The sequence below is a fragment of the Aulonocara stuartgranti genome, assembly GCF_965226115.1.
Source record: "Aulonocara stuartgranti genome assembly, chromosome: 11".
In the NCBI taxonomy this organism is placed as follows: domain Eukaryota; kingdom Metazoa; phylum Chordata; class Actinopteri; order Cichliformes; family Cichlidae; genus Aulonocara; species Aulonocara stuartgranti.
The window spans coordinates 11,452,759-11,474,956 of NC_138947.1; the positions used below are offsets into that span (position 1 = coordinate 11,452,759).

The window sequence follows — 22,198 nt, forward strand, 5'->3', positions numbered from 1 at the left end:
TGGGACGTACAGCATTGGGAATATAACAAAAATAGTTTTTTAGTGAATGAGATTAATTGAGGAGGGGAAAAAGTGTGTGGGGAAAGTACGTCACTGTGGTTTTAAGTCATATAGTGAGTATGATATAGTCATTGCAAAAGCATGTTTTTACAAAACATCTAAATTATAAGGGACAGTTACAAACAAAGTGTCTTAACCTTTTCCCTATTTTTAATCACAGTGAGAAATTAGTAGCTCACGTTTTCATTGGCTTTGCTGCTGAGTAAATAATCTGGAAAGTGAAGGCGAAAATCACTGCCGTCCTGTTTGCGTGTTTGCTAGTGTTTGTCATCAAGCGTGGCTGTGGCGCATTTATTACTCCGAGCTGCTCTGGAACAATAGCTCTATTCTGATCTGTGTCTCCGGAGGGAAGCAGCAGCATTCGGGGACCCTGGCGATCTGTGTGCCAGTGAGGCTTGGTTTGGGATTGGGTTTCCACAGCCACCTGGAGCTCAGAGCACAGGAATGCCATTGTTCCTACTTCCAGACTAAGACCGGATCGCACACATGCACATAAAGAGATACATGCGAGAGGACTCATACCAGCCTGCCTGTTCCCCCCCCAAAACCTGGGTCACCCTGCTTTGTTACATTGGCATTACTCACATGCACAGCCACCATGACCTGGCAGTGGCTGCTGAGCGTGTGAGTGCTTTAAATATCAGTGAGCAAAATTTATTGCACTTCCACTCTTTGTGCGTTGTTCATCTTGCTTACCACCTAACATAGGCCTGCAAAGTAGGTGAGAAGTATTTAATAAAGTGTAACTAGAACTGAAGAAATTGCCCAGTTAATCATTTTGTTATTGCTTCTCACAAGTTGGCAGTCTTTTTGCCCGTCATTGCAAAATTCTGATAGCAGCTTCTCTAGTGTGCACAACTGGCAGCCAAATCTGTGTCGTCTTTGTATTTATTTATTTTAATTAACTTCTAAGATTTGCTGTGCTGCTTAGACAAAGACGAGACATCACCTCAAGGATGCCATAATGAGCATTTTTCAGTGTTTTGTCATTTTCTGCTAAAACAATAAGTCATTTAAATATGCATAATGATGGTAACCGTTTATTTGCAAGAACAAGAAATAACTGGGACACTTTAATCATATGGATGCATATTGTCATAGACAAAAGCCACTGGCGGCGACAGATTTTGTGGTATCTGTTGTAGCTTGTCAAATGTCACTTTTGCTTTCTTTAATGGAATCTCGCTCTCACATGAAAAGGACTGCACAAACATCAGCTGTCAGTGCATGAGCTGATTACTGCCTGCTTACCAACCAGCTACTCCACTAAGATGGGTTTTGTTGTTAATAATGTTGTCTGATCACACTCACATCAGACAGAATTATCTCTACCCTCTGCAGCAGTTGGTTCTGGCATTGGCAGTGCAGCTGAAAGCTCATTTTCTTGTCACAGAGCAGAGTAGAGTTGCCATAAATTGGAATAACATCACCAACTTGGAGCTATTATGTATAATATATGTTTGTTTTTTGTGGTGAAACAAGTATGGGTTTTGTTTTTGTGCTGCCAAAAATCTAAACTATTTTTGAAAAATAGACGATGGTGGTCGAATTAAAGCCAGTTTGAGCATGCTACAAGATTATTTAGCCTGTATTATATCTATCCCAATATCAGAGAGAATTAGCAAAAGCCGACACGTCAACTTGATTGAGGGGGTGGATCTAAACATCTGTTCTGCTCAAAAAAGGCAAGTGTGGCCCTGTAGCTAGTTTAGCTAGATCAGATAGCAGAGACCTAAATGGCTGATCTTCAGACAAGTAAGAGAAGCTGAAAACAGAGTGTAACGAGAAGGAGAGAGAGGGGATATTGGCAGCATTTAGCAGATTTTTTTCCCTGTTTCTCAGTCCTCTAGGGTTTAGGCAGACAAGTTTAGTTTTGTGCTCTTGTGTGTGTGAATGTGTGTGCTGGTGCTTGGCTATACGTGTGTGTCCTCTGGCTCTACAGTGGGTCACTTTAGGGATAGAGTTGCATAGAAGTGGGTCAGCCAGTGCCACCGGGGAGTCTTGCCAGCTCTCTGCTCCTATTCAGCATTGAACCGACTGAAGGCCTACACAAAAAGTGTGCGTCCACATATGTAAGGATTGTTTCTGAGAATTACATGTTAGTGTGAAAATCACACCCTTCACACTCAGCGACCTTTGCTGGATCAGCCATTTACCGAACATGTTCCTTCCTCGTTTGTTGCACTTTGACTCCTCATAAATATGCTTTGGTGGAAAAAAACTGTAACTGTGAAGGCAAAAAGAGCAGCACGCCTATATGTGGCGCAGTATGTTTAAACTGCATATAGGACCTCTACAGATGATTCAGAGCCTGTCACAGCCAGAGTGTCTCAGCTGGATGGACACAGTGTTTCTGCTGGCTTAATGATAAGGAAATAGGATTTAGCCCAGCATTCAGCAGAGGTTTATTTCAACTCCTAGCTGCAGTCTCTTGTTTTCTGCTCTGGCTCTCCTTTGACAAGGAATTAATGGTCTATTTCTGTTTTCATTTCAGTTGCGTATGTAAGTCTTCACAAGGTAGCACCAAAAAACCCAAATATTTGCATAGATGAAGACTTTGTTTGTCACGGTTTGTCGGGAGTCACCCGTGACTTTTATCAAATACAAATACAAAAGCTAGTGCTACAGTAAACTCAGTGATGCTTAAAGTGTTGCAAAGTGCTTTTTTTCCGTTTTGTGTTCCCCACAAGATGCTACAAATATCCATCCAACATAGCGGCTCTGTGTAGAAGCTTTTGAACCATGTATTTATGCACAATGTGACAGTGTGCTGTGTAAATGTGTTAATGGGTGTGGTAAACTCACAAAATATGATCTGCCAACTCTGCAGTTTTTCTCTCTGCATGGTTTGTTACAGTTCATTGAGTCTGGTCTATAGTTCACAACTCTTTTTTTTTTTTTTTTTTTGTTGCTGTTGCTGAGCAGTAGCGTTTAGTCAGTTAATTAATTAGTCAATAAAAATCAACTTAACTGACAATTACTTTTATTTATTCATAAGTGTATTTATTTTTCTGATGAGCATTCTAAACATTTACTGGTTTCATTTTCTCAAATATTCAAATAAGCTTCAAATATATTTGAAGCTTCTATTTGTTCAAATAATAATCTGTACAGTTTGAAATGTTTGAAAAAGTTTTTTATTATTGCTATTATTACAGAAATGTAACACAAAATGGCAAACTGGAAAAAGGCTGGTCAACATGTGGACCATTGTACAGCTAAAAAGCCAAAGATTTCCCTCATGACTTGGTGAAGAACAAAAAAAACCCTGAATGTTATAATTAATTTATCAGGTATCCAGAAATACACTAATGCAGTTTCATGTCCACTGCATGCACGACTGTTTGATTTTAAGTTTGCCATACACATCAACTTAAAAGATGTCTATGTCTATGTCTATGTTGTGTTCGTCTTAAGTGGCGAAAAGAGGAAGCTGGAATACTGAGGCTGAAACAAGTCGGTTTTTGGGATGTGAGCGTTTATTGGTTTTAAGAAATTGTGGCAACTTAAACGCCTAATGACAAGTGCCGGTAGCCTGCTACTGTTTGCTGCACAGACAAAGTACCTAGCTTTAAAAGTCACCTTGAAAGTCTCAGTAGAATGAGCTAATACAGCATGCAGCAGCTCAGCATAGTCACATTGAGTAACAGTATATGCTGTTATCAGCTTTGCTCTGACAATTCCCCTCTTTGTAAAAGTGTCCTGTTCATGTGTGTCCGTATCTCGCTCAAAGCATCTGTTTCACTCTGAGATACTACTCGACAGAGGTAGTTTCCATGGTGACAGTCGTGCTCCTTGCCCCCCCCCCCCCCCCTCCCTCCCCCTCCTTGCTCGCCATAGGAAGAAGTGGTGTACGTTCAATTACTGCTGACTCATGGAGAAACAGTAGTGTGGTCCATAATTAGACAGACACGTCTCTTCTCTGTCTGGCTTGGAACCAGTTTGTGTCCCTTTTAATATTTTACACTCTGTTTGTTTTGCGTGTGTTTTGGCTTCTGTATTCGTCTTTCAGAGTTGTTTGTTTTGTTAGACTTTTCTGCTAAGGGAATTTTCTAGACAGTTTTCCCTGCTTGTTTTGACTGATTATGCTGTTAAAGTTAGAAAAAGATTTCTGTAAATTTGGTTTAAAAAAGTGGGACACACTGATGTAACATGATCTTCTAAAACTGTCAGGAACTTAAGGAAGCTAGCAACAGGGTTTTTTTTTTCTTTTTCTGTTTATAGCGTGAATCTGATAAGTATGCACGTTTTTCCTGTAGGAACTTTACAAATTATAAACACCAGTTCTTCTTTCACAGTACACAAGTTAGACAAACAGTGCTAGCTTTTAAGTCCTTTCATGCAAATTCTCTCAGCAGTTGGAAAGTAAGTTTAATTTGCTGGAGTCCTAGTGAAAAGTCCAGAGCAAGGGAGAACCACTTGGAGAAATAGTTTTGCACATGTGCAAAGTCTAATTTGAGAGAAATACCAGTGCAAACCTGAAAGCTGTAACTCCCTTTAGGGCTATCTGGCCTCTTGTGAATAAGGGAGGACTTATTTAAGTAGCTCCTTCTTCTATCAGATTAGATACTTATTTGCGACAGTATTATGACAGCACGACACAACCCACCCAGTGCTTCTAGGGCTGGGTAGGTTTTGTCAGGAAGCATCTACTTAGCCAAGCACACATACAGTCTATGTCAGGGGTGTCAAACTCAAATACACAGTGGGCCAAAATTCAAAACTGGAACAAAGTCGTGGGCTAACGTTAATATTTATTGGAGAAAAAAAAATCTTCCTCCAGATATAAGAATGAATCTTTTCTTATGGACTCAAACAAGTTTTGCTGAAAAACTGAATATGGAACAAGCAAAGCTTAATACTAAACAATATATATATTAGCTGTATAATACCAGTAGGCCAGCTCTAATAGTAATTTGGTATGGCTTCGCGGGCCAAATGTAATTAGGCTGCGGGCCAAATTTGGCCCGCGGGCCAGAGTTTGACACCTATGGTCTATGTTATACACCTCAAGTCCACCACTTGGTGAGCATGTGTAGGTGGTGCACTGTAATGTAAGTTCTCAGCATGATCAAAAAACAGCCAGGCACTTGGACATCTGCATGGATGCTTGTGTTAAGTGGACTATAAAAAAACTGTACTATAATCCCTGCTTAAGTCAAAGGTGTTAACCCTGGATCCACTGAACTCGTGCATTTTCTCACTGAAATGGTTGAAAGTTCTGTCATCCAAAAACTAGCTCAGAGAATCTCTAAACATTTTTATACTTGCTGAAATTAACCAGGGAGAAAATCTGTCTTACAGTAATGAAACCCACAGCTGATGAGCTCAAAATGAAAATTGACTGAGAAAATCATTCTGACTGCTTCCAAGAGCCCGGCAGATGAGTGCGTGCGCATGACTGCTACTCAAGATATCATATTTCATGTTTTACTTACATCCGAGAAAAGGCTTCAGTCTTATCGTCCACTTCTAATCAGGGTACTACATTAGAGTCAGTCCAGTGAATCTCAAGCACAAAATAGGCCTCACAGAATAAGCGTTTTAAATACTCTTGAGCAGTCTAAGAGTATTTTGTGTGTGCACGGTAGCCTAGCTAAATTGTGTGTATAATTGACCTCTGTGGGGATATTTGTTTTCAGCATTTAATCCAGCCTCACTGTCCTGGAGCAGCTGGCAGTTACAGTCCACTGTACAGAGTAACTCCATTTCTGTAGTCTGTGTAGTGCCTCATGGTCTGCAGTACTGGCTAAAGCAGGGCCTGTTTGTACTCGGATGACAGCTCTTAATGTGTCTTTGTTTGCAGCGCTTTGAACAGTTAAACGAAAGATCTTGTTGTGGAAAAAGTCACCCTCCTTAAATGATAGTGATTAAAAGCTTTTAGTCACTCTTATTACCTGACAACAGCAACCAATGAAACAAATAACAGTTATCTCACACTGGATGTGGGTAAAGAGGTTACAATTCAAACAAAAGTCAAACAAAATGTATAGAGATAACAGATGGATTGCCAGTGACTACAGTTGGAATACTGTAGTCACTGGCACTATTAGTTGACTGTAATTAATATTACTGTCAACTAATACTGCCAGTATTAGTATTAGTTGACTAATAACAGTATTAGTTCATACTTTAATTTCCTTCAGGAATGTAGATTACAAATGAATTGAAATTTGCTGCCAAATATGCTTGCTGTTTGAGTGTTATATAGTTAATTGCTGAGGAATCTTTTTAAAACCCTGGGGTTTTCTCTGTGTGCTTGTATATCTTGTGTAATAATGGGTGGGGGATATAATGTTTGCTTCGTGACATATGAATATGGTTATATGAGACCTCAGGCAAGCTGTTTGGTGGCAATAAAAAATACTCAAATGCTTTCGCTTTTTGAACATTTAGCCGCTAATTTTCATTGTGTTTGCCTGTAGGCTGATGTTTGTCTTGGCCAAATTATTCAAGGGCAGCACAGGTAGTAAAAATATAAATAAACAAAGGCAGTCTGATACTGCTCTTCATATTCTTCATTTAAATGTTTTCAACTCCACTGGGAGTAAATTGTGCTTGTTCTTGGCTTAGTTTCCGCATGTTTCTACAGAAGGACACTACACTCTCAAAGGTGTGACCGCAGTGCCATTCTCAAGGTTGTATAAATAATTAATTGATGCAAATATAACTGAAGGCAACATTTGTGTCCTATATGGAAATTTGTCTGTAAGTTATTGGTAAGAGAGAGAAGCAGAGGAGGGCAGAAAGGACTGACACTGCTGTGGAAGCTCTGTGCTCTGTCTTAGCCGTGTGACAGAGTGAGCTATCTGCCTGGGGCTCACCCTCACGAAGGCACAGCTCTCCCCTCTGCGCAAACATACACAAAACTGTCCATCTCTGCCTCTTATCTAGTGTGTGCATGTGTGTGGGTCTGTGTGGTTTTTTTGTGCTAGGTCTCTGAGTGAGCTTGTTGTAGACCAGGCACACTGATAGTCATATCAACAGTTAGTCTAGGCTGATGGACTGCAGAACTACTCGTCCATTGTCCATTGTGTGTGTGTGTGTGTGTGTGTGTGTGTGTGTGTGTGTGTGTGTCTGCTAAGCTATCAGAAATTGCATTTCTACAAGCCACGAATGTCAGATGCACTGTGTTCATGTATCTTGGGAATGTGTGTGTTGCATGTGATGCAGTATAATCTGCCACAGGCTTGGATGTGGGTCACTGTGGCTGCAGCTCCACGGGTCAGAGAGAGACAGCAGCAGGGATGCTGCCTCTGTACTTGCTGCGCATGGGCTAGCCTGAAATATATTTCACAACAGTAGAAAATAAAAGAAGAACCAAGCTGCACTTGAGATCTGATTTGAGTTTTCTTTTTAACATAGCCTCAAGCAAAAATACCATGGTATTTTTAGTTGTTCAAGCCGTTTTCTGTATATTTACATGATTAAAAGTGTTACTTATGGGCACCTAAATTTCTGTGTGGTAGATTTTACAAGAATAGAGTCTACAGAGGCATACTGAGATATAAATAGAGATGAAAATTTACATGACTTCTTAATAAGGTTAGATATGAAAGAGGATGACCAGATTAGTCATGCCTGCCGCTCATAGTGGATTTCACCTGAAGTAATTAAGCCAAAGTTATTGCTGAACATTTAGAACCCACAGTGAAACTTATTGGAGGTTATGTAGTGTGACGAGGGGTGTTAGGAGTGAGTGTGTGTGTGTTTGTGTGTGGGTGGAGGGGCTATTGACCTCATGACAGAGTTGGTTAAATGAAGTATTGATACTGCTAGCTTTGTTAGTGTGTGTGTGTGTGTGTGTGTGTGTGTGTGTGTGTGTGTGTATGCGAGTGTGTGTTTATGTGTGTGCGCATCTGCAGAGTTGTATGTGTGTATTCAGATATATTTACTCTGTGATGGATTGTGCATTTTGCAGATGCCAATAGGCAGTAGTGTGTCATAGATCAAACAACTTGAGTTGGCCCAGTGGTGTTAAATTTGTCTGAGGATTATGAGAACAAATCATGCAAACAGACAGGCAGGTTATGCGCCAATCCTAGAGAACGATTAATAGAGAATGTCTTGGGGGCGATCGTGGCTCAAGAGTTGGGAGTTCGCCTTGTAATCGGAAGGTTGCCGGTTCAAGCCCCGGCTTGGACAGTCTCGGTCATTGTGTCCTTGGGCAAGACACTTCACCCGTTGCCTACTGGTGGTGGTCAGAGGGCCCGGTGGCGCCAGTGTCCGGCAGCCTCGCCTCTGTCAGTGCGCCCCAGGGTGGCTGTGGCTACAATGTATGTGTGAACGGGTGGATGACTGGATATGTAAAGCGCTTTGGGGTCCTTAGGGACTAGTAAAACCGCTATATAAATACAGGCCATTTACCATCTTTATTTTCTTGTTTAAAAGTTGCTTTAGTGAAATTTTCACTTTATTTTGTAAAAGGTGTGCTTTTTGCTGCAGCCTGAGGCCATAGATACTGCAACCCACATCTTTACAACACAACATTGTTATCATTTTAGTGACTTTTTCACATCCTTTCAACACCCCCCCCCCCCCAAAAAAAAAAAAAAAAGCAGGTAGTGATAGCGGATGTCTTGCTCTCCGGTTCTCTCCATCTTTTCTGTTCACCTAGTGACCGAAAGCAGAGAGCAGCAACACCTACACAGAGGCTGTGCACTGTCAGAGGAGGACATTAGAAGGGACAAAATGTCTTTGTTAACTTCCTTTCTGAGATGATTTCTTTCATGCATCTTAACCTCAGACTCTTTAGTTTATGTGTTTTCTAATTTTTGTCAGAAAGTGGTTATAAAAACATGAATGTTCGGATTTCAGTTATCGCTATTCTGGATCCGATTGTATTCATAACAGCCTTACTTCTATGGACCAAACATGCTTTTCCATGCCACCTGTGCTGTTTATATGTATGTATTGTAGAGAAGGGATCTTTTTTATGCCACCAGAACTGTTTAGTTTTCTGCTGTTTTTGTGCTGATTTGCACTTCCTTATGCTAAGAGTAAGTGAAGCCAACTGCTAAAAGAGAAGAACATTTGTGAGTGCAGTTCAGTTGTTCTCAATGCCAAAAACACAGCTGCAAAAATACAGTCAAATTGGAAGTCTGCTGCTAACATTTCCAAAAATATTTTCATCCAGTAGAGTTGTTAAAAACACGGCGTAAGGAATCAGTCAACAACATCACCAGTCCAACATCCCTGCTGTTGAATTATTTTCTACAGGGCTGCACTGTATTGTCAGGCAGAGCTTATTTTCAGAAAGAGAGAGAGAGCGAGAGAATGGATAAATGAGAGGCAACTCTCTTAATGTTAGTCATATGGTGGTTGGAAACCAAAATTATTTTGACCGTGTGCAGTCCACTTTTGATCTTGATGCCTAGGTTGCTTCGAAATGGTTGCTTTGAAGACAGGAACCAGGTCTGCAACCACTTGCAGTCAGTTGCTGTCTTCAAAGCAACTTGTGTGACAGTGTTAAACTAACGTGGCAACAAGACAGAGTCAGTTTGCTGTCAGTTTGATATTGAATGGAACTAAGTTGGCAGTTATCTGCAATCTCTTGTGATAATACAGCAGTTGTAACTGATAAATTGGCAAAAATTGCATTTCAATTGGAAATTTCGTACATTCTGCCCAAACCAAAATGAAATGAGCGCTTACCAGTCTTGATTTTATATAGGAACAGAACCACAACACAACAAGTTGGCAACTAGTTGAGTCGAGTCTGTTTCAAAGAAATGTTTCTCACAAACTGCACTTATCTAAACAGACTGCCTCACTCTTATTGTGATGTGTTAGCAGTATGTTTGCATTTTTGAAGTAGACACCAAATATTGGCAACCCATCACCAGTCTGTCCTTCAATGATTGTGATCAGTGAGTGGGGCTGCAATTGGTTTCAGGCAGGTTGTCTCTTACTAGGTTACCTGTATGCTTGCATTGCTTGCACTCCAACAGAAAAAAAAGGCAACCACTGAGTCACTAGTCATAAGGAGTTTGCCATCCTATTTTTACTCTAGTGTGACTGAATCATAAGATAGAAATGTGTTCTAAATTTCATAAAGTAATTATAAATACTTCTCATTTTTCTTTTCAAGTGTTTCCAAAGATATTTTTCCAGAAATTACAATGTAGTTGCAGTGAGTGTGGCTAAAAGCCAGCTCATGTGATAGGAAACTGCATTAAATCCACACTTTGACTAAACCACAAAAGCAGTGCATTGCAGCGCCACGTGGAATTGCTGGGAAGTCTGTCTTAGATTGGTGAATGTTGCCGGGAGCATTTGTGCACACAGCTGGGGGTGTGCATGCGCTTAAGCTTGATCCTGTTAGCACGGCGGCTGGCTAGAACAAGGGCAGGAGGGAGATAGAAACCAAGAACAAATCACAAACATGCAGATGTTACCAAGATACACAAAGATGGATGGGGAAGTTGATGATAAATCTGGCCTGTCTAATCACTCAGGACACAGAAGAGGGAAGGTAGTGTGTATCTATGCTGTGTTCTTTGTCACTACTGTTAACAGTCTTGTGGCCTGGTGCTTTGTTTCCTGCAATCTCTGCCGTCAGTAAACAGGAAGCAGATCTCTGTCTTTCTGTTACTCGCTCTGTCCTTTTCTGTCTGTCCTTTGGTTCCTCTTTCTTCCTCTTCCTACACTCGCCTTCCTCTGCAAGTGCAAGCTGTATGTGTGGAAGGAATAGGCATGTAGGTCCCAATGCACGTCATTAGTAAGGTAAGCAAAAGAGGCAAAATGGTGAGCTGTGTCATCTAGGATAAGTATGACATGTTCAGGGATGTTGGGCCAGCTGCTTCTTACCTATTTTCTCCTCACGCTATTCTTGGCATTCCTGTTTTTCCCTCCTGGGCTTCCCCGGGAAAGATGTCAGAAATGGTGAGCTACGGCTGCAATCACTTGTGATAATGTTATTGTCATCTTTTGTTGCCTTTCCTCTAGTCCCTATTTAGCATTGATTTGGTTTTTGTGTGTGTATGGTGTGCTTCAGGCCCTGTAAAGCCTTCCTTTCCCACACCACTTGAACCACGAGGTGATTGACAGAGCAAGAGGTCAAAGGGAATGCTGAAAGGATTTGGACGGAAGTTGTAGTTTGTTCAGGATTGGCACAGCACTGTTTGTTGTTGCTAAGACCAAAGATGCCATCTTTAAGCTCCCATTGTTACAGCATATGCTACAAACAGAGTCGCATATCGCACGCACGCACGCACACGCACACACACACACACACACACACATTCTTCATGCTCTTACTAAGCTATCACATAGTCTAAAAGAAGAGGCCATTCTTCCTGTCTATGAGTGTCTCCCCTCTACTCTGTGACTTTCTGTGGCAGTCTGTGGAGAGAGGGGAACAGTTAGGTCTAATGCTTAGACATGGCTGGTTGATCACAGTGTGCTCACACTGAGCTTTGGGGGATTGTGAAAGACTGATTTGACTGTCTGTTAGTTTTAGCTGTACCCACACTACACTCTAAATTGTCCAGAACAAAGGTTGTTCCAGAGCTCCTCAACCTTGTTTGGCTGCAGCTGTCACACTTAAGCATGCCAGCTTTATCTTGCAAGGTGTCATGTTGGACCTTATGATATTCTCTTTCTGCAAAATGTCTTGCTTACAGAGAGAGAAGCTTTTATGCTTGCGTGCAGAAATCTCTTCATTAGTCCGCACATGAGCACCTCCTCACCTCTGCATTTGTTAGTCCGCCTGAGTCACTGGTATTTTGGATTTACGACAGGAATTACGTCGGGTCAAGCTGAATGGAAAGAGGCCTAAGTGGGAGAAGAGACTGTTACACTGAATTAATAACAGAGGGTGTTCTGTAGGGACTGAGATAGAGGCAAGAGTAGGGTGGGATGAAGACACAGCCTTTTGGCTCCTATCCTGCATTCTCTGGTTTGGTTCACACAGCTGGAACAAAGAAGAAGGGAGGTGTACAAAACAAAGGAATGGCAAAGACTGCAGAAAATTCGAAATGCACAAACCTTTTGCCTCCTGATACTGATTGTGGTGTCTGTAGTAGGAGATCTGCCTTCACAAAAGCTTACCTTTGGGAGAGGAATTTCTTTTGCCAAATTCACTCATTGACATCCTTCATATATTAGTACTAAAACACCAACTTTCAACTGTACTTTAAATTTTTATGTATTTTTTATGTACATGGTGCAATTTGTTCTTTCTTTCTTTTTCTTTTTTTTTTTTTTTTAGCAGGAACTCCAGCAACAGTTGAGGGAAGATGAACAATTTTAATATTTGACCAACATGTTTCGGCTTGTGGCCTTCATCAGGGTCATCATGACCCTGATGAAGGCCACAAGCCAAAACGCGTTGCTGGAGTTCCTGCTATGTTATTTCTTTCATCCTCTCCATGCACCTTGGAAGCAGGTGAAGTTGTGCCAGAAAAAAAAAATTTTGCTGCTTTTTTTTTTTTTTTTTTACAATGCATCAGCCATAATCAGATACATTTTTCCATATTTTTATGTAAGGCCTTACAGCGATAAAATTAGCTCACTGCAGTAAAACTGGCTCAGTCACATCTGGCTCATGTGCATAGCAGTGTCAGTGCTACAATATATGCAGGCCGTGTTTTGGAGTTATCTCATTTCCGAAGGTAAAAGCTGGTATGATTTTGGTGCAGCAGGAAAAAATAAATGGCTATATCCCCAAACATAAATAAAAAAGTTCCTTACTATAAGTACACATCACACCTCTTAGCATGCAACAAAGTGGACACTCACGGCATAGACTTCTCTTTCTGCTCTCTGGATTAAGTGTAAAGTGTGCGTGTTAGTCCCCATAGGGAAATAGTTCCTCTTCATTTAACCCATTCACCCAGTGAAGCAGTGGGCAGCCACCAATGCAGCGCCCGGGGAGCAGTGTGTAGGGATGGTACCTTGCTCAGGGGTACCTCAGGGTAGCCGTTCAGTGGAGTCGAACCCCCGACCTTCCGATCATGGGGCCACCACTCTACCTACTGAGCTATCCCTGCCCGGATTAGGGTTCCTGTGTTGGCTTACATAATGTCAGATTTCACTGGCACAACTGTGTGTTTGCCAGTGTTTGGACGGGTCCTTGCATGCTCACTTTCTCTGCCTCATACTTCTGTCCATATGTAAGCCAAAACAATGTGCCACTATATTTTATGCCTTGTGAACAGTGTGTTTGTGTTTGTGTGTGCTTCATTTCTGAAATGGGGCATGCCTTGGTAGCAGGAGTATCTATTACGAAATCATTTTGTGGTTGTAAAGGTACAAAGTCAAGTTTACATTTGTAAAAAACAGTCATTCAAAACTTCATGAACACTGAGGCTAGTTTATTATCACGAGCGTAACAAAGGGCACTACTGCCAGACACTTTTCTCACAATATTCATTCTCTCATCATCACTGCTGTGCTTGCTGTCTGCCGTCTTGGGTTTTGTGGTTTTTGTCATCTTTTTTTCCACCCAGACATGTAGAGCTCATAAACTCGCAGAGAATGAGACAGGTAGAAAGCATTCTGACTTTAAAAAGAGCAAGAGGTTTGCACAGACAAAGACAGAGAGCGTTGCTATTTGCACTGCAGTGTTGTGTGGTCATGTGTGAGTGTGTGGTGGGTGTTCTGTAGTTTTATTTTGTCATTGTCAGGGGAATCTGATGAGTATTTTTAGAAGCTCTTGCTTGTCCTGCTTCCAATTTGCAGATGAATTACATTCCACTCAAACTTCATGGAGGCTCATTTAAATCATGTAAAGAGTGAGAAAAGAAGGGCAGACAGAGACGGCTTACGACGTATATGAGAGATAAAGTAAGAGAGAGATGAGGATTGATGACTCACCCAGAAGGAGACAGGCAGACACCTTTGGTGGCCACGACTCTTCTCATACTGAGGCATACCTGCACTGCAGCACAGCCTCCTCACACTCACTAATGCAGAAGTGTGTGGGCTGGCAGGAAGAGATTTATGGTATGGCTGCTTTTGTAATACAATTCCTCAATATACACATATATACACTGGCTGGCAATATGAGGCCCCAGTGGACCAGAATGATGACTTGGCTTTAAAGTAGGCCAAGGGCCGGATTGAAGGACACGCAGACCCGCATACACACAGGCCCACTCTGAGTCATATTCGCTCTCATCTCTGCTCTCTGTGGACTTTTCAAAAATAGCAGATTAATCCAGTGAAATGAGCAGTTCTGAGAATTCGTCAGTTGCCTATCCCTGCTTCCCTCCACCCCATCATCCCCATCATCCCTCTGTTTCCCCGCTTGCTTTTTTTTATCCTGCTGCAAAGCTGGCGGCGTCTTTGGTCATGTTTGGCCTTTAGATTTCCGCTGGAAAGAGGAACGATGATTGGTTTATGACATAATAAAAAGAGATGCGGACCTTGGATGCCAATTTTTAATTGACTGAGAACTTTCCAAAGTCCACTATACTGGCACGTTTGACTGAATCTTGGCTCATTTGCATAATTTGCTGAGTGGGAGCTTGCCCTGTGAGATTGTGTCGCTAACTTTGTAATCTTGCAGGAAAGAATAGCACCGTTGTTGTACATGCAAAGACAAGAAGTGTGTTTCTGGCTTCCTGTGGTTTTTTCATAGATCAGAAAATGTCTCCTTTCCCAGGCATTTGAAAAAATACTCTCCCTATGTACGATGCATGAATTTTGAAAACAATAAATAAATGAAGAGCTGTTTTAAAGCATTTCCTTATTCTAGTTTCAAGATTGCACAAGAGTTTCCTCTAGCCAGCATGTTTGGTGTCTTTTAACATCCTTAGCACAATAAATATTTATTCTAAATTTATTTCTCTTTTCTCTTCAAGGAGCATGTATGAGTGACGAGCAAAAGAGGAAGTGGGATCTCTGAAGCTCCGCCCCCTCTACTGGTGGAGCACCCTGCACATCTGACCAGAGACCCCTTAACTCACTTTGAAAGGTACGAATTAAGGAATGGCTACACAAAGTGATGCAACAAAGAACAGTTAACACAACCGTTTTTGTAGATAGGGTTGTTCATATTGAAACCTAAAGGGCTGAGATTTTTTTTTATTGTACTGTGTATTGAACTGGATATATTAAACAAATTTACCGGTTCATGCATATGCAACTTTTTCTTTTTTTTTCTTTTACTGACCTCAGCTCCTCTATGGTGACCCTTTCTTTGTTTTAATAAGCCAGTCTATCTTCTGGCTGAAAAATCCAATTTCTTTAACAAGAGAAGTTCAGTGGATAAAATTCAGTCTAAATATAACCTTTTAACATCGCACCCCATATGATCCTGATGTATACTACAAACTAGATTTATTCACCTACGGGCAAAATCAAAATGTGTGCTTAAACTATTTTTGAGAAATTACATGTTACATTGTCAAACATAAACCTCAGCACCCCATTAACAGCAAAGTGCCTCTTTTGATTTTGTGTGCTGACCCTTTTGATTGCAAATTAGGCACATTTGCATTCACTTTGACTCAATTCTGGTGCTCATGTTGCATTTCTGCTGCCTTTGTCAAAGAGGTTAGCAAAGTGAAAGGCTTTCCATTGGAGAGGTGGGTCTGCCTTGTTGTTGCCTGAGTGAAGCGGGAGCGGGGCATGCAATTCTTTGTAAGCTTCATGGTGGGGTCCCCATTTATTAGCCTCATTCAGCTGTGCAATCATGTAGAAAGCCCAAGTTACAGCAGCTATATTTAACGAAGAATATACATATCTACACAGATAGATACTTTATTGATCTCACAAGGGAAGCTACATTGTTACCATAGCAGGATAGAAAAAAAAGGTATAGTTTGAAATAAATAAACAAAATAGTTAAAGTGCCACAGGCTCATTGTGAGGGCAAAGTCTTTATATATACAACAGTGATTAAAAAAACCAAAAAAATAAAAATGAGGTCAAGTTAAAGAAGAGTAAAAAGAAAGAATGAGAAATGAAGATATAACAAGAATAATGGCTAGAGTATTATTACAACTGTAAAATGCATGTAGGAGAGCACTGCTTCATCCGATCTCATATCACTTATTTCTCTCATTTTTTACTATCAGTAACTCATTAATGCGTCATAGAAACAGCTTGTAACAGTTATGTAACTGTCTCGTATTGTCTTCATATTTCAGACTTTGCTATGATCTATTGTTTATGCTCTGTGTGTTGAACCCTTGAACAAATCTATGCCATTGTCACACATTATTATACTAGCACACTATTTGTATACACAAGTTTAAGTATTCTAATTAAAGTGTTGTTAAACAATTGTTGAAAAACAAAAATTAAGGGTCATAGGTACATAAGTAAGGATTGAAATCACCGATTAGTTTGTAAATTGCTCCTGTTATCAATTTTGTGCCTATAAATGTGTCAAAACTAAAAGAAAGTCCCCAAAATAGTGACGCGTGTCTTTGCAGCACGTTGCTCTCTTTATGACTATTTACTGTCTGGTGGCTATGTGTGAAAAAGGGTAACGTCCTAAATACAGAGATGAGTAAAATCTGAAAATCCAAAGGCAAAATGTGTCATATTGTGTCAGTGTGGGAAGTTAATGTTAGCAGAAGTTTCATTTGCAACACTAGATTAGTGTTATTGGCTTCTGTGGTTCCCTGTTCCCCCCTGTTGCTGACATCCAGCAATGCCCTTCTCTAAAATTTACAAAGCTTTATTATATCTGATTTGTTACCATATTTGAAAAATCCAAACTACCTTTGGCACATAACTCTGTTGGGATGTTTCTTTGATCTTATCAGCTGCTGTAACAGCAACTATAAATCAACTTTTATCAAGCTTTTTCTGTTCCAGGAAATTCAGTTAATGTGAAGATTGCATTAGAGTTTTCTTAAGGAATTTTAAACGACACTTAAAGCGCTGCTGTGTTTGGTTCTAAAATGAGAATGAGAAAGTCAGAACACTGATCATCAATAATGCTAAAAATCGTAACAATGGCATAACGATGAAAAGAGGGTTGCAAAAGAACCATCAATGCAACATAATGCAAGGAATGCAATGCAACAATACAAAGTATTTTTCCTGATTCCTTGTTGTTGTTGTTTACTCTTGTATGTCTGTGTGCTTTATAATACAGATTAGAAATTGTGTAACACAACAGATACTTTAATGCAGTGAGGAATCAGAGCCTAGTTAACCTTTGATTTTTTGTTATTGTGTGTTACCTGGGGGGCAGCTAAACATATGTCTGCACATTGGTTTTTACACTGTGTATGTATGAAAATTGACCAGTAGCTCCACAAAAGTCCAAAGAATATGACAAATATATCACATATTATGTGCTGGGGAAATAGACATGCTGACATTGTACAGTCTATTAAGAAGTCATGCTTAATAGACAGCAATGCAGTTCTCTTCCAAGTAGCTTCAGATATAAACTTTAAAGACATTTTCTTTCCTTTTTTTTTTGCCTAAGGTACTGTAAGACGTTTTACAGATGAAAGCAGCCACAAAATTGCGAGGTTGCACTGTAACATAGTCTTAGAAATATTAAAATTTTTCATATTTTTATATGAAAAAAAAAAATCAAAGCATATTGTTAAAGTGGTTAGTAGGCAGAGAAATCCAGCTGTGCTGTCAGAGACTCGTTAATCCCTCCTGCTTGGCATGAGTTATAGTAGGAATAGCAGCAGCTGTAATAGTAGAAAAGAGCCGCAAACATACAGGGGAGACCAGACACACAAACCCACTGGGCCTAATGGTTCAGACTTTAAGTATTACAGGGTGATTAGGGAGTTTCTGTGTGAGTACGTGTTAACACCAATTAACACACAGCCTGCGATGATGTTTTAATTGTGTAAACTGTTGTATTATTTGTGCCAGCCAGTGTGATCAAAGCCTCCACTGTGTGTACCTTTGCATTTTTGCGAGGCAAGTGCAAAAAAGTTAATAGTTGTTAAAAGATCATTTACAGCATACTAACATCAAATGGACCACCAGGATGATGCAGTCATTTATGTGTTCTTAGGTGTGTTGTGATCAATTTATTTTAATACGTGTACAAAAAAAGCTCCACTCTCTTTCCAACCATCAGGGGAACACCCCTCGTGACAGTAATGCATATTGATTTTGGCCAAAAAGGCCCCAGTGATTGGAGATTGAAGTATTTAATTCCACTTTGCTTGTGAGCCAAGTTTTGCATTGGTAATCAATTTTAGCTGGGACTTTTACGCTGCCATGGGCAGTTCTCTCTGTACTCCTCTTTGTATTTTAAACTGATTTTTAGAACATTTAACAATGTTTTATGTAAGTAGTAGGGATGAATCCTCTGCGATAATATGGGGAATACATTTTTATGGGATATAAAAGGCATCTATGTTCCTTAGTGAACACAACAACTTGACAAGAACAGGCATGTCTGACATAGAGAGCTGGATGGCAAACTCTGATTTTGTAAAAAGGAAGCTATTTCAACAAACTCCAAAAAAAAAAAAATTCTTTGCAAAATATACAAGAAAACTGTTCCTGATAAACGTGGAAACTAACTTGTTATATCACTTGGGGCAAAAAGACACCACCATGTAAAACCAGGGTATGAACGTACAGGAGGAGGAGATACTATCAGGTGGTGATGTGCAGGTTGTGTTATACTTTCACTTAGAATTACAGGGAAAACTCCACCACCAGTATTTGACTTATGCTGTGTCACTACTATTACGCTCTAATGCTGCTTCTGCTTTCACCTTGTGGCGAAAGATTCACACTTTGAATAAGGTAGTTTGTCTTCAATGACAGTAGCTCATTGGAAAAGAAGGATGGAAAACGTTTTATCAGCATTTTATTTGTCCAATATTGTCAGAATGATCATTATTGTAAAATTACTTTAAATATTGTAATATGATTTTTGAGGCTGTATCACAAACCCCAATAGATAGTTTAGATAGATGCTGCAGGTCCCTCAACTAACAGAATCAGCTGTTTTTCACTGTTATCCACCTATGCGAAGATTCACAAACCAAATTTGGCTCTGATATTAATTGTTATATTTTAAGAAGAACTGTTCTGCGGTGCCTCTTCCTCGGTTCATAGGCCAGCTTTCTTGTGTCACTGGTTCTCTGTGGCTAGACTGTGTCCGCTTAGTCTGTATTTCATCAGGAACTGTTTATGTTTTGCATTTCAGACAGTTTATGCTACTCTACCAATTTATATTCATGCTTTAGGGACAATTACAAATTGCATTTGATTTACCTATTGTTCTAGATACACATTTTTTTTATCACTTTAATAATTTAGTTTACTTTGATTTGTTTTTGGAGGAGATACAAACCCAGCCTCAGGGGGTCACAAGCTAATGCACTCCTAGTGCTGGTCCCAAGCCCAGATAAATGGGAGGGTTGCTCCAGGAAATCTTTGCCAAGTCAAACATGCAGATCCATCCACTGTGACAAACCCATGGGAAATAAGGGAGCATCTAGAGCTGGGCGATAGAACGATAACGATATGTATCGCGATATAACTTTTACTCGATAGAGAAATTAAGCTATCGCGATAGACTTCGCCGCTCTTGTCCTCTTAAAATAAAAAATAAAAATAAAAAAAGGTCAGCCAATCCAAACTAAGTAGCGCAGAGCCGAACCAATCACAGCCGCAGCGTCACGTCGCGTGACTTGTTACATACAGCACAAGTGCCAAGCCGCACGTGTGTTTGTTTGGGAAGCAGGCAGTGGGTAATAATAATAATAATAATAATAATAATAATAATGGATTGGATTTATATAGCGCTTTTCAAGGCACCCAAAGCGCTTTACAATGCCACTATTCATTCACTCTCACATTCATACACTGGTGGAGGCAAGCTACGGTTGTAGCCACAGCTGCCCTGGGTAATGGAGCCAGCGCGTAATGGAGGAAATGAGTGTGCCGACTAGAAAAATCTACCGAGCGTGACCGAAGAGAAAACAGATGACGGTTCCAATGCCGGAGAGATTGTCGAACGGAAGAGCCAGAGAAGTTCCGTAGTGTGAAGGTATTTCGGCTATTTCAAGTCTGACAAAAAACAGAGTAGCGTGCACTGTAAATTGTGCCGAAAGCAAGTCTGGAAATACAATAAACTGGTGCATGCGTCACACTGTGCGCCACGTTATTGTTTCGGTGAAATGAATTTCTACAATACTGTTACTGTTAATTCTACTCTGCAGTGTTTAAATGCTTACATATACACACAGTTACTGTCCCTCCACACATACGACTCGGTTCTGCTTCTATGCCCCAGCTTTGTTTACTTTTCCCCACCGAGGCTTCTAGACTTCTGATTGGCCAACATTTCTGCACGGTTAGGAATCTAGCGCCACCTGCTGCTTTGGCATGTTCATAGCAGCGTTTTCCTTCATTTCTGCCTTTATGTGTGGACGGGATTATTTTTTAAAACGAAAACGGAAAATCTCCGTTTTCAAAAACACCCGTGTACGTGTGGACGTAGCCTCAGTCTCTGACTGGAAGCGCTAATTCGTCATTCGGCTTTTGTCAGACTAAAGTAACTGTTAAAACTGTTTGAAAAGCTCAGCTATACAACAAGGAGAGATTGAGAATTTCCTTTTAGTTCTCAGTTTATTTGATACTGACAAAAGTTAGTTTTGTCTGTTCTTCTGTAAAACAAACTAAGATTTATTTTTAGAATTAATATTTTGTTTCTAAGTGGAATTGACAATTTAGTCTGTTTTTGTTTGTTCTGTTTTGAAACTTAAACGCTTTAGCGGCTGCCTTTTGTGTAGTTTGCAATATTTGCCTTTATTTATCTGAAAAAGTCTCATGTTCTTTAAGTACATCTACCCTGTTGAACTTATTATGGGAAATAAATATTTAAATAAAAACAAGCTGCTGATTATTTCACATTTTACTTGTGAGCAACGGCACATTTAAATCTTACAAATATAGTTATTTGGCTTATATCGTGATAGATATCGTTATCGCCTGAAATGAAAAAAACATATCGTGATATGAAAAAATCTCATATCGCCCAGCTCTGGGAGCATCCAAAAATACTTTCTTTGGTTATTGGAAGGCCATGTTGGTCTGAGGTTGAACAGTGTTGAGGTTTATTTCAGTAATGGTACATTCTGACTAATACACTTCTGGGGGCTCCCCAAGGTTTAACGACTCACAGGTGTGGTCCCCTGAGAACTACATTTCTAAAGAGTGTTTTCTGCTTGCATTCCCAATGCCAGTAGGAATCCCAACATGATTAAATAGCCAGTTGGGAGTTGGCAGTTGGCATGGCTACAGCTAGGCTACAACCACAATAACAAGCCAGGGAGTACCATGATTGGAGGTGTGTCTTTGTTGTGTTTCATGGTTTAAAGTTAACAGTTGAGTTGGAAATGAGACATGCAACTGAAACCAATATAACTCAGCATTAAAAATGACTTATTTCTTTGTGTGCTAAGTTTACAGGTAGCTGTTAACTGTAGACAGAGGCTTCCTCCCTGTACTACTTACAAAAGCCAGTTAATAGATCATTTGTGCCTGCAGCTTATGTTGATCCGTGACCAAGGATTGTGTCCAAAAAATTATGCCAGATTTAATTTGCTTTGATTTTCATGTTGATGCCCCATGTAGTTTGGAGGAAGTGCTAAAGGTCTTTATGTCTTTAGAATTGTAAAAAAGGTTCCTTTGGTCCTTGTTCATTGTGACTTCAGGTGTTCTTTTTTCAGTGTTGCTAATCAGTGGGTATTACCTGGGATGTTTATTATGGACCTGCAGTTTTTTGCATGCAGAACTCTGATGGGTAGCTGACATCTAGTGATCTCTTAACAGCTGATGGTCCGTCCAAGACAGGTTTGACTTAACTTGGGAGATAGCTGAAGTTTCTGATTTTCTCCTAAATGCCAAAAATGCTTTTTGTTTCAGTGCATTCACTGCCAGATGATAGTTTACCAAAGCAGTGTTTTTAAACGCCAGGTACTGACTGCATTGGGTATTCCCTAATTTGAATTTCTATTTGTTTTCCTGGGATTTGGGCTTTTTTTCTAAGCTCATGATTTTAAATTCATTGTAGTTGACTGTCAATACTGCTGCCGGAGGCTGAAGTGCTGTTTTTGTCCCTGCTTTTTTTTTCTTCTTTCAATTTTTTCCCCTTCATTAGCCTCTTCCAATTTTTTTCCTGCTTTTATTACTGATATGAGCCCTGTTTGCTCAGGATCGGTATTACCAGCATAACTTG

General features: G+C 40.2%; 1 protein-coding gene across 2 annotated transcripts in view; it reads left to right on the forward strand.

Annotated features, from left to right (window-relative positions):
- Window positions 1–22,198, forward strand: part of galnt1 (UDP-N-acetyl-alpha-D-galactosamine:polypeptide N-acetylgalactosaminyltransferase 1) — a 56,775-nt gene that overhangs the window by 2,111 nt on the left and 32,466 nt on the right. For both annotated transcript variants that reach the window (XM_082552063.1, XM_082552064.1), the window contains exon 2: window positions 14,868–14,980. The gene's annotated coding sequence lies outside the window, so the exon portion shown is untranslated. The remainder of the gene's footprint in view (window positions 1–14,867; window positions 14,981–22,198) is intronic.